Source organism: Lepidochelys olivacea, assembly GCF_965140295.1.
Source record: "Lepidochelys olivacea isolate rLepOli2 genome assembly, chromosome: 9".
In the NCBI taxonomy this organism is placed as follows: domain Eukaryota; kingdom Metazoa; phylum Chordata; order Testudines; family Cheloniidae; genus Lepidochelys; species Lepidochelys olivacea.
The window spans coordinates 75,452,931-75,465,421 of NC_140419.1; the positions used below are offsets into that span (position 1 = coordinate 75,452,931).

Below are 12,491 nucleotides of genomic sequence, written 5' to 3' on the forward strand. Positions count from 1 at the left end.
AATTAGTGTAGTTGGATCTGTTGCAGGCATAGTGCTAATTACCTTTTGGGGACTGGGAAGAAATTTTTCCCTCCCTGTAAGGTGGGTTTTTTTTTTTGCCTACCCCACAGGACAGAGACATGGGGGTTCAACAGGAGGTTACATCCAAGTTGTCTCACCTTGGCAGTGCAGGTACTGTACAGGTGCAATATAGTGCAGGCAATTGTTCAATAATGGTCCATTCCCTGATAAACCAGACTAGGAAGTGAATTTAGGGGAAGCTGGGGAAAGAGGTTGGGGGCTTTTAATGTCTCTAGCCCTTTAATCATCATACTTTGGGTGGTGGGGTCCCAACAATATTCTGGCCACAGGTGTGGAAGAGGTAGTGGGCTGACGGCAGCCATCCATCAGGCAGAGTGTATTATTGAAAGAAGAAAGAGTGACCCATATCATACAAGTTATTGCCGGATAGTTCACAATAGAGTTAAATTAATAAGATTGTGGCCAGTTAAACCACATCCCTTGTGTCATCTTTCTTCCTGCATGTCCAGGACAATTCAGCAGTGGGATAAATAGTGCCATAAGTGACGGTTAGTGTATCAGTTTACCCCATCTTGTTTTGACCAGCTTTCCATCAAATGTAATGCATCAGTGATCACAGAAGTCCATTTTGAGAGCACTTTATTTTGCTGGGTGAGGTAGAAACAGCTTACAATTGATTATTATGTTAAATACTTTGTTCTAGCAACAGAGAATTATGAGGACCTATAAAGTGCACCTCCCTTTGCACTTTTGGCTACTCTGGGAGCTGGGATGCTGAATAGGTGGACCTCTGGTCTGATCCAGTATAGCAGTTGCTATGTATCAGACCTCTACAAGTCAATATACAATATAAATGAATACAACATAATGTTCAAGTGTACAAAGATACGAAAATACCTGTTATAACATGGTAATGTGGCTTCTAGAACAATTAAAAAAAACAGAACTTGAGACTGCCTGGCTTTAATGGAGCAGTTCCAGGAAGTGTTCTGAGTGTTTTCAACATCTCATAATTCAAGAGTAAAATTATAATTCCAATTACAATTTCAGCCATTTCTGGCCTTGAGAAACCTATGCTAATATTTATTATTATGTGATTGACCTATGATTTCTCCATCATTTACATTAGCAACCTAGGATATTCATAGTAACATCCTTTAAATCATGTAAGCAGAAGTCAACAGTGCACAGTGAAACCACACACTGCAGTTTATTTATTTAGCTAGTACAATCTATCTTGACAAGACAACCTTATGAAATGCATCATCTCATTTCCATAAGGTCTCTAGGGGACATCAGGCACATATGATCATATAATACATTTTCTATAATCTCACAAAGTGAGTCAATTCAATCATAGGTACAAACAACAAAATAAAGTCAGTCTTTCAATACCAACATTGACTGACATCATCTGTAAATGTCAGGAAAACTCTGACATGGATCTTTTACAACATGTATCACCCCTATACGTTTTTGGAAGGAATTCTGAGAAAAAAAAGGGGAATAAGAGTAATTTAATTTGCTTTAATCTCTTTCCTAATCTTGGAACTTCAATTTTAAATAAATTGATGATATCAATTTCTACAGTTTTATAGGAATTTAAGGTAGAAATCGTTGATCTCTTTAGAGGGTTTTCTTGAATGATATGAAAATACTATGCAAAAAATCTTTTCATTGCATGGCCATTTAAGTGAATGTGTCCTGCTTATGAATATCCAAAGGTAGAATCTGCCCCTCTGTTGCCATCTTTCAAGCATGTCTCTTGCCAATGGCTGAGTGATACCGAATTAATAGTTTGCTTTTATTCTTCAGTAAATATGCTCTTCCAATAATCTTTATGAATAGATAAGTACTTCCTGAAAGTCTGGGATGTCCTTTCCATGGACCATGTTTCAGGGAAAGCGAATATACACGGAGTGTGGTGCAGACAGATGGTTGTTTTTGAAAATCAGAGTGTTACCTATCCCCACTGGCAATAATTAATAGTAATATTTCTAATACTAGACTTGTTTCATTCAGCACACTACATTTAGTCTGACATAACTGGTACCACTTGCTGTAAATACTATAATTTTTATTAACTCTAAAAATACTAATAAAAAAATCAAGAGAAACAAAAGCTCTTTTAGTCAGGAGAGGGAGGTTATAAAAGTGGGTCTTTTTTGCTTAGTATAAATATTTTTTCACAGATTAGCATCCAGGCGAACTGACAGTGGGAGCATATAGAAATGAAGGTGGTCAGGGGAGGTGGCATTTGAATATACAAGTGAGGTTGCAAAATGAGTCTGGGGCGTCTCACATGACTTTAAAGATAGCAAAATGACTTGGATTTATCTTCTAGGTGAAGGGAGAAATGGAAAATGTTCCACATATCACATTGTTTTTGTTATTTCTGGGAAAATTTCAGTCTTCCATTTGGATTAATAGCACACCTCCTATTTGTGACACCCCCTCCCAACTCAGTTTTTCCCACTGCAGGGCTCACCAGTATATCTGTTAGAATCCCCTGTGAAAATTTGTCTAACCTATAAATAAGGACCCATAAATGTGGCTGTAAAGGTGATTCTCTTTTGTGATTATTCTTTCTGGGTTAGGTTTAAAATGTGCATGCTGAGTTTTTGTAAACACCATAAGGTTAACTTCCATGAGGGGTATGGATGTTAAACTGGACAGCCCCCCTTAAGTCAACTTATAATAAGTGGCATAGCTAAATCCTTCTGATTATTTAGTTTGATTTATAAAATACAATTTAAAAATGCCCACCCCTGGTTATGGGTGCCCTGCCATTACTTAGAATTACAGAACTCATGCAAATCCAAGCAGCTTTACCTGTAATTTAAAAACCAGAAGTCTTCATGCAAAATCCAATACCCCACATTGCCTTCAATCATTCCCCTCCCATCGGAACCCTCATCCTTCTCAAAAGCCAGGGAAATTAGGTGGGCCTTTTAGCTGGCCCTGAAAGTCAACAGGTTTGGGCTGTCTCAGACTATTTTGGACCAAGGGTGGGGAAGTGGTTCCAAAGCCGAGGGACCCCCAGAAAGAATGCCCTGCCATCAGCATCCTCCCCATTAACCTGGCACAAAGCACTAAACATGAGATCTCTTTCTTAGATGTTAATCAAAGTAAACTAGTGAGGGCAGTACAGGACCATCTTTCTGAGCAGTGGTGCTAGATTATAATAATGAACAATTTATATAGCGCTGCACTTTACCAAGACAGAGCCAAATACACACAGTGCGCTACCTCAGGAAAAGTTCTCATTGACCTGAAAGACAGCTTTTCCTGAGAAGAGAAGCTGGAGCAAGCTCATGGAGTAAAACGTTTCCCTTATCATGAGCAATCTAATCATAGGAGATTTATTAGCAATGTAGAAACTAATGTTGAGTCAGAAAAATAGACTTTCTGGAAGGATTGTTTTGTTGCAAAATGAGTTTTGCAGATAGAAATTGTGCCAAATCCCAGTTGGCTGTGAGACTGTCTCCAAATGACTGTGAATGTTACGTTACCATCCTACTCATACCAAAATGAGTGCAATATATGTTGTGCTTTGCTTCCAAACTGTCCTTAGATTTTGTAAAACCTCTGGGGAAAGGCTGGCTTTTAATCCTTGCTTCTCAGCACTTCCACTTCTCAGCTTCTTGCCACTCTCCCATCTTGTCTTATTTTCCCCCTTTTCACTTTTAATAATATATTTTTAGAACAACATTCTTTTAACTGTAAATTCAGAGCTCTTACTCAATTTACATTTTTTAAAAAATGTGCTTAAAAATTTTGTAAACTAAAAACCGAAAGAACTTTACAGCAGTCTGTAACTGCCAAACATCCTGGCATTGTTGCCTGAAAATGAATGTCAATGAACCTAATAAGTTAATCGGACTCTGTCAGCCTGTTGGCATCTGTGAAAGCTACTGCCTAGATGTATACCCAAGAGGAAGAGAAGAAAGGGATGGGCGAATAAAAAAGCGCGAACAGTATCCAGATATGGAGTTCTTGTCATTGTTTTTGCTTTGTTTCTTTGGGCCAGATCATCAGCAGGTGTAAATTGTCACAGCTCCATTGACTTCACTTGAGAAATGACAAGGTACATCAGCTGGGGATCTCCCCTTTTCATGTTTTCTTTCTTTCATTCAACTATTAACTAAGAGTTGGTCTACCATCCAAGTTTAGGCCCCAATCCCACAAGCACTGATTATCACACTGCGCTAAGAAGTTTGCTCTCTAAAATCATCACAGTAGGAGTATGTTTTACTTTAGTTGCATTTACATTTCTTTTAGTTTTACTTTTGCAACAATAGTGGAAAAAATATTAACAGAATGGAAACCTTTGCCAGCATGAGCACCAGTAAATCAGTGACCCCATGACTACATAAAATCAATTGATACTATCATAAAAACAAACAAACAAATGTGGATAAAATAAAATGTGCAAGAAACCAATAATGAATTATACCTAAACTTATCTCATTCATGTTGGACGATTGATTTAATTTGAGGGAGGAGGGGTTGTGTAAGGGAGAAAAATGAAGCACGCATATCTCTAATGGGGCAGGAATCTTGCATTGTAACATCAGTGTTACTGGCAGGTGTTCAGATGCAATGGTGATGAATGTAATATAGGCAGGGATACATAGAGCTGGAATAGGATAATAGGTGACAACCCATTTTGTGTTATTTCAGTTGATGGAACGGTCATCCCTAAGCACATTGTTGTAAACAGGAAAGGCTGGTATCTAAATGCACCCCTGTTGCCAAGAAGGCTAATGGCATATTGGGCTGCATTAGTAGGAACATTGCCAGCAGATCAAGGGAAATGATTATTCCCATCTACTCAGCACTGGTGAGGCCACATCTGGAGTACTGCGCCCAGTTTTGGGCCCCTCACTACAGAAAGGATGTGGACAAATTGGAGAGAATCCAATGGAGGGCAACGAGAATGATTAGGGGGCTGACATACATGATTTATGAGGAGAGGCTGAGGGAACTGGGCTTATTTAGTCTGCAGAAGAGAAGAGTGAGGGGGGATTTGATAGCAGCCTTCAACTACCTGAAGGGGGGGTCCCAAAGAGGATGGAGCTCGGCTGTTCTCAGTGGTGGCAGATGACAGAACAAGGAGCAATGGTCTCAAATTGCAGTGTGGGAGGTCTAAGTTGGATATTAGGAAAAATGATTTCACTAGGAGGGTGGTGAAGCACTGGAATGGGTAACCTAGGGAGGTGGTGGAATCTCCATCTTTAGAGGTTTTTAAGGCCTGGCTTGACAAAGCCCTGGCTGGGATGATCTAGTTGGGGTTGGTCCTGCTTTGAGCAGGGGGTGGACTAGATGACCTCCTGAGGTCTCTTCCAACCCTAATCATCTATGATTCTATGATAAAGCTCATGGAAGTCAATGGAAAGTCTCCCATTGACTCCTGGGGTTCAGATTAGGCCCAAAGTGAACATTCCTCATTCACATAGTTTACTGGAACAGGGGGTCAATGCATAGAAACTGTAGCAAGTGTAGGATTGAACGGTCCCATGTCTGGCCAAGATCCACTCACTGTAGGGAGTGCACATTTGATGCTTTGTATTTGTGTCATGGAGGAGTACAAGTCCTCTGTTGTCCCCCCATCAGTGATACCTCAATACTGAGTTTAAAAGGTATTTTGCAATATCAGGATTGAGTCTTAACACAGGAAGTTGATGGCAGGAGACTCAGAACAGGACTGCTTTCTTTCCTTCTTACCTTTCCCCAGTATGCTACATGTCTCTGTGGATACTGCCGGCATATCGTGGTGCACTTCATTTATCAGTTTTGCTCTCTGAGCTGTTGTAAAGTGGATGAGAAATTTTGGAGACACTGTATTTGTTTTATGGGCAATCAATTTTCAAGTTTCATGTAGTTTCCTATGTTTTTCATAGAAAAAAATGAGAATTGGGTAAAGTTATGGCAGAGTCAAAATTTGAATGCTTATGTCTTTGGCAGCTTTCAGGCTGACCATGCCAAATGCCCTGCTTTACACATTATCAGCCTATGCTTTTAACACAGAGGACTTCACTCACTCAAGCTCTGCTTGGGCACAGTGGAGAGAAGGAGCTGTAGTCAGGGAGTCAGTTGTGACCGATTCTCAGCTGGCTAGTCCTGGAATTATGCTGGCAGAGATTCCCCCTACACAGGGGTATTCTCCCTTGACAATCTTTGGTCACTTTAGGTTCACTTTGCACCATGCAGAACATATAGCTTTTCCACACTTGCCGAAAATCTGTTCCAGAGAACTTAAACACAGATCACAAAGACAGATCTCCTACCGACACTTTATTTGCTGGTACTCTAAAACCTAAATTTTACTTGCCCCTGTCACTCTAGATGGGTAGTCTAACAAGAGCAATTGGTGGTGATGCTAACATAGGGATTCAGCAAACCATCCCAATTCAGCAAAGCACTTATGTGCTGGAATCCAGCTGACTTCAATAGGATTTGAGCACGTATGCTTTGTTGAATTGGGGCCATAGTAAGCTAGCTGCCTTCCCTGAAGTTTTCATGCTGGTATTCCCTTTTGAGATGTAAAGTACCTGAACTTTTCCAAATTAGTTAGGTCGTCTCCAGTTAACATGTATCAGTGCATAAAATTTCCTAATTATTACATTTTTAATTAAAATGCCCCCTCCCCTCCTTTCTTCTCTCCACCCTCCTCCTCTGCCCATACCTCCTGTTCTGATGCAAGCGTAATGCTGACAGACCCCTGTCGTCGTCAGGCAGGATCAAACCTGGGACCTCTGGAGCTTAGTGCATGAGCTAAAAGCCACCTGGCTGTTAGTTAAGGCTGTAGGGCAGACTCATTTTATCTCTCTAAGTGGCCTCGGTTCCACTAGGTGGGACAGAACACCACACCCAGAAGGTGTGTGGGTTATATACTTCCTCTACCTGAGGAAGCGCATCCCGAGCTTCAGAGTCTTCCCAGTTGAAATCCCGGACGAGCCCCCACTTGTAATGCTGACAGACCCCGGTCATCAGGATTGAACCTGGGACTTCCAGAGCTTAGTGCATGAGCCTCTACCACATGAGCTAAAAGCCAACTGCCTGTTAGTTAAGGGTGTAGAGCAAATTTATTAATCTCTCTCTCTGTCTAAGTCGTCTCAGTGCCACTAGATGGGACAGAACACCACACTCAGGAGGTATGTGGGTTACACAAGGATGAACATGCCTGCTCCACTACCATCCAGAATTAACGTTAACTTTGGACATTGTTAATTATTGCTCTCTTGCTCACTTCACTGAATGTTGCTCCTCTGAAAAGTCAGGTTGAACATGGTGTTGAATAATCAGACTATATTCCTTCCAAGACAACTTCTGGGCATGTTGATAAAACAATAAATGACTAAAAATGTACTGTACATATGATAAAATACATTTGAATTATACACTTATTGAAAAGTCTCCAGAATTTGATCAGAAATGACAACCTTTCTATAGTTTTAAACTGTCCTATAGAACTTAATAGAGAGTTATTTCCCTTTTATAGAATTCTGTAGAATGTTTAAAAAAACATAGCAAATCTCTAATTCTTGTTTATATTCAATAGGGTTTTTTTAGAGTATTTTCTATGAATTCCTGTGCTTTCATCCCTATTAAGGGATGAAAGATTTTTTCCATGAAGATGAAGTTCAAAACTACAACAAAATTCAAATGTGATTACATGATATTTATTGTAATAGAAGGGGCAACATTTACCTGAATCTCTATTCCTTGAGCATCCAAATCTTCCACTACTGTGGAAGACTGCAAGATCAGGCCTTGAGCCAACAGGAAGTACAATTTTTTACAAGCAAATAAGGGAGCCAATATAACTCTGGACTGTGTGATAACATTCAGGAGATCATGGCATTTTTCAGTCTTACCCAGCTCTTATAAATTAACGTGGAACCAATGTCTCCATTTAACCAAAAGGAAACCCTAAAGCTGTGCTGGAATGAAACACAGCATTGTAACTCCTGATGATATGTCTAAACTTTACATGTGTAAATAAATACAGACAGCTAATGTTATTTCCTAATTTTAGTTTGATGCAACCAATTACATTTTTCACATGCATTAGTGATGTATCATGTCAAGGAAACAAATTTACTTAGTGTGTAGTAACTGTTAATGAAGAAGTAAAATAAACATCATACCCAATCCACAATTATAATTGTGAGGTATTGTCTAGTAATAACTGGAAATAGACAAGCTGACGGATAATTTAGATCAATGGACTAAATTAAATGAATGAAAAATTAAAAGAGCATTACATAACTGACGCAGATCTTTCACAGGTAAGGTGGACTTGGCCAAAGATTCAGGCAAATGGTTAAAAGTACTTTAAGCTCATTGTTGTGTGAAATTTAAAAATAGACATGACAGAATCAGATCTTTCCCCCACTGATCATACATTGCTGCAAGTGGGGAGAAACCCTATAGAAATCAATGGCAGTTTTGAAAATTCATTAAGTAACATTGGTATACAGATTCTGGAAATGCTACAAATAAATTGACTACTTGCCATCCTAGAGAAGTTACCAAAAATCCCATGTAAAACTCAATAGGAACATTTTGGACACCACATTGGATTTGTGAAAAGAAATCCTGTGTTGGTTGTTGTACTGATGAAACATGCTTAGCCTAGCTGGGTGGAAAATGCTGATTTGTTGAGAGTGAAACATTTATATAATACAATATAAAATTTGTAAAAAAAAAAAAGTCTATAGGAATGAAACATTTTGATTTTATCAGAACAAACCATTCAATTGATCTGAAATGAATTGTTTTGTGGGAAATTTTGAAATGTTTTGGTTTTGTTCCATTTTGGAAGTGAAAAAAGTCAAAGACACAGAATTTCCTCTGAAACAGAAAATCTAGTTCTAGGTCGGCTATAGGAAAACTAAAAGCAGAAAGTCTCAATATAGACAGAAACTCAAAAGCCATCACTCAGTGTTGATCTGAATACTCTTGTGATTGGCTGTACTCACTACCACAAAAGGATGGACTTAGAAAAGAGGTAAGCAGCAAAAGTTTGGGTAAAAACAGAACTCGAAAAGAATATTGCAGAACCTTGATGGAAATCAGGAAACCATCTGCTCTCCGAGTCTAAGCTGTAGTTTCAGCTTCATTTCTGAGTGATGTATGTTTATACCAAATTAATAAAAAAAGAAGTCTGTCTGAGTGCAGATGATCACATAATTGTTTGTTTTCCAATATTATACAGCAAAGTGAGAAACAAAACTAAAATTGAAAGTGATAAAGGGCTAGTTTAAAGGTAAAGAAGTGGAGAAAAAATCTTGGGGACATAATGTAAAAATCAGGAAAGTAGGAATAAAATGAGGAATTTAGGAGAACTATGTATTACAAAGGGCCAGGTGGGCCTTCACTTCTACCTGTGTAAGCCTCATTGGTGTCCATGGAAATCATGCATGAATTTGAAGGTAGATATTGGTCCCATGGAATGAATTCCCAGGGAAGTAAATTGAAACAAAGTTCTATATCCTGCTATCATTTGGTACTCAGAACTTTCATTGAAGTCGGTGAGGATTAGGAGGGTCTCACTAACAGGAAATGGCCAAAACAATGTAAAGGGGTTTAAGAGACACTTATCTTTGATCCTTTTGAGTGAGGGGATGATGAAAAAAAGCAGAGAGGATGGATTAAGAATACTAAAAAAGGAAGATATTTTGGATAGGATAATGTTCTCCTAAAATGTCCTGGATACTGAAAAGAAAAGAGAATGCACCATAGGCAGATATGGTATCAGCAAACACATTGCTCAGTGCAGCTCTCTCAGAACTGAGATTTTGCAAGGCAGGGGATAAAGGGTGCAGAGTAGGAAAACTCAGGAAAACAGTGCTGCAGTGCTAACAAAATAGAACTATTGTGAAAAACAGTGATTTCCTGTTGTAGCACTGACCAAGGAAACCAAGTCACAGAGGGTGGCCATCTCACAATGCTTTTATAAGAGAAACAAGGTGGGTGAGGTAATAAATTGGACCAACTTCTGTTGGTGAAAGAGACAAGCTTGAAAGCTCATCTCTTTCACCAAGAGAAGTTGGTCCAATAAAAGATATTACCTCACCCACCATGTCTCTCTAACATGGTGGGTCGAACACCCAGTACATTTTATACACACAATGAATTTTATATACACACAAGCAATAATAACCCACTTTTCAGCACAACAATGATAACTATAAGGAAGTGAAGAGTCAGGTGATGAAATTCTGAGTCTATTTGAGATGCTGTTGAGTAGGAATCATGAGGTGAACTTACATGGTAGAGAGATTGTGTTGCTGGAAGACATGGAAACACGATAACTCAGAGCCAGATTCTGCCACTCTTACTGATGTTGAGTTATCCTGCAAGTAGTCCCATTTGTGTCCCTCAGCTCGAATCGCTATCTTTCCCCATGCTTCCCCTTTACCTCTTTCCTTGTTCAGTCACCTTTGTATCATCTAAAGATAGAAGACACACTAGTTTAGGAATGGTTAAGGAACAGGAATCCTACTGGTTTATTCTGTTTTCTGTAACTTTAAGGTTTTGCCCAGAGGGGGATCCTCTGTGTTTTGAATCTGAATACCTTGTACAGTATTTTCCATCCTGATTTTACAGAGGTGATTCTTTTACCTTTTCTTTAATTAAAATTCTTCTTTTAAGAACCTGATTGATTTTTCATTGTTCTTAAGATCCAAGGGTTTGGGTCTGTGTTCACTTGTACAAATTGGTGAGGATTCTTATCAAGACTTCCCCAGGAAAGGGGGTGTAGGGCTTGGGGGATATTTTGGGGAAAGACGTCTCCAAGTGGGCTCTTTCCCTGTTCTTTGTTTAGCACGCTTGGTGGTGGCAGCATATTGTTCAAGGACACGGAAAAGTTTGTACCTTGGGGAAGTTTTTAACCTAACCTGCTAAGAATAAGCTTAGGGGGTCTTTCATGCGGGTCCCCACATCTGTACCTGAGTGTTCAGAGTGGGGAAGGAACCCCTGACAATGCCTTAAAATACAGCAGAATGTATCTCTGTCTACAAGATCTTGGCACAATTGGCAAAAGTACTGTGAGACTTAAGTACCTTTGTATATAAAGTACAGATGCTGAAGACTTCAGGGAACTTGTGGAGTGTACAGTTTCAGCCAGCAGACACCTAGCAGAGACGATTTTCCAACCAAAAGGGACCTAATATTTGGTGTTATTTCTGATTCACGAGTGATGTTTGGTCTGAACACAGAAGCAGACCTAAAGAAGGAGCATGATATTGCCTGCAGCATGCAACAGAGTTTATGGCACAAAACGTTTGTCAGAGTGCCAAAGGGAGTGATGAAAGAGGCACAGCCTGTGACATATCAGCCATAGCAGGATCACTCACATCACCAGCTATTCTTTAGTATCTGCAGTTAGAAGTGCGTACATCCTCTCAAACTGGGCTGGGGCAAGCATTGATTTGAGCTAAAACAGTCTGGATAGAAAGCTGGAACCTAACAGCAATAGTATTCCTTCCAACTCTCACAGGATCCCACTGCCACAGGCGAACACCATTTACTGGAGCGCTAACATAAGAGCACGTTGTGCTGCATGATCCATCCTCTGAGATGCTCCTACCTCTGAGATTGAGATAATTTGCATTCGCATTAGCGTGACTAGGAGAAGCAAAGTAGTGGGGCAAGTGTCCAACCTTTGCCAGAGCACATTTGTAGTAAGAAAACATATCAGCATTTGTGATGTGTTTTATTGCAATTTCGAATTTTTGCAATTTTTCTTCAGAAATGGAAAACAATTCTATGACATCCTCTATACCCTTTTAGGGTAACATACAATGAAAATGGAATCACACAGTACAGAGTTCACAGCTGCAGAAGGATGGTAAATAGCAGAGGCTTCTGACATGGATGAGATTCTGCTGTCACCGAACAGGAAGAGTGTTATAGAGAAACTATTGATCAAACACCAGCCTTATGCTTTATGGGAGCTCAAGAAACTAACTGTAGAATTTTTTGGACACAAATCAAGAAATAGAGACCATGTAGAAATGAGATACCATAAAAGCAACCAAGTGAGTGAAAAGATCAGAAGGAAAAGTATGATGAAACTGACAAAAATGATTTAATGATATTCAGGTGGAATTTTTTGTTAGTTCTTTCCAGTCATTTCTCAGCTCAAATTTTAATTTTTAAGTGAAATGTCATGAAATCAATATTTTTGTACCAAAAACCAGTAAGATTTTAAATTGTGCCCATTTTCAAATCAAATTTCAAAATTTTTGCATTGTGCACTCATAATAGCCTTATTATCAACCAAAAACATGTGTATAATTCTGTTTTTTTCCCCATTTGATTGTTTTTGTAAAACAAACCATTTTTGAACATTTGGAACACAGTGCAAAATATTTTAATTTACGATGTTTTAGAATATAAAGGAGTTTTTGATTCTTTGCAGTAGTTGTATTAAGGTGTAATTGAGCAACACAATAGTT

At 39.1% G+C, this 12,491-nt stretch overlaps 1 protein-coding gene across 27 annotated transcripts in view; it reads left to right on the top strand.

Annotated features, from left to right (window-relative positions):
• LOC311526465 (uncharacterized protein) overlaps positions 1-12,491 on the top strand; it is a 257,232-nt gene that overhangs the window by 110,031 nt on the left and 134,710 nt on the right. The gene's annotated exons all lie outside the window — the stretch shown is intronic.